Raw genomic sequence first — 646 nt, 5'->3', positions numbered from 1 at the left:
GTCTGTGTGTCTGTCTGTCTGTGGTCGCTCTCTGAATGTAAATCAGCTGAGAGTGTCTGCGTTCACTTTATATTCAGAACAAAGTGTTTCTGTTACAATCCGCTCTGAACTTTATTTGCACTTTTATAAAAACAGATTTTAGTTACAGTTTAGTTCCGGTCTGATCCGGTTTGGATCCGGTCGTTTTGGTTCAGTCTCTCTGCTTTCCTCTGGTGTTTTCCCAGAATCCTTTGTGTGTGGGTCCGAGCGGCCCTCAGAGCTGCTGCCTCATTAACTGTTTGTGGTTTTTCTAAATGAACACAAAGTTCTGTATAAAAAGTCATATAAAGAAAAAAGTTGTAAAAAAAATCTATTTTTTCTTAAATCTATTTGAAAATAAATGTTTATGGAGAAAACTTCCCTCTGTGTTTTTCAACTGCAGGTTCATGGGTTATTGATCAGTGATTGATCAGGTTTAGTTTGAACTCACAGAAACACATCTGGATCAGTTTGATAAAAAACCGGTTAGAGAACGTTTTAATAAGAACTGTACAATCTATCATACACCGTCTCACCCGTAACACAACCACACATTGATCACACAGAAGACCAGCTGTTCTCTGCTGGTTGGGGTCCAGTCTGTGGTCCGATGTGGTCTACAGCGCCC

The 646-nt window shown here is 39.9% G+C and overlaps 1 protein-coding gene across 2 annotated transcripts in view; it reads left to right on the top strand.

The window, feature by feature from the left end:
* The window catches only part of cbr4 (carbonyl reductase 4), a 5,803-nt gene that overhangs the window by 2,616 nt on the left and 2,541 nt on the right, over positions 1–646 (top strand). The gene's annotated exons all lie outside the window — the stretch shown is intronic.

Source organism: Morone saxatilis, unplaced genomic scaffold (genome assembly GCF_004916995.1).
Source record: "Morone saxatilis isolate NCDOM2014 unplaced genomic scaffold, NCSU_SB_2.0 Contig12, whole genome shotgun sequence".
Taxonomy (NCBI): domain Eukaryota; kingdom Metazoa; phylum Chordata; class Actinopteri; family Moronidae; genus Morone; species Morone saxatilis.
Note: the sequence above shows the minus strand (reverse complement) of the source record. Positions and strands in the feature narration are given on the sequence as shown.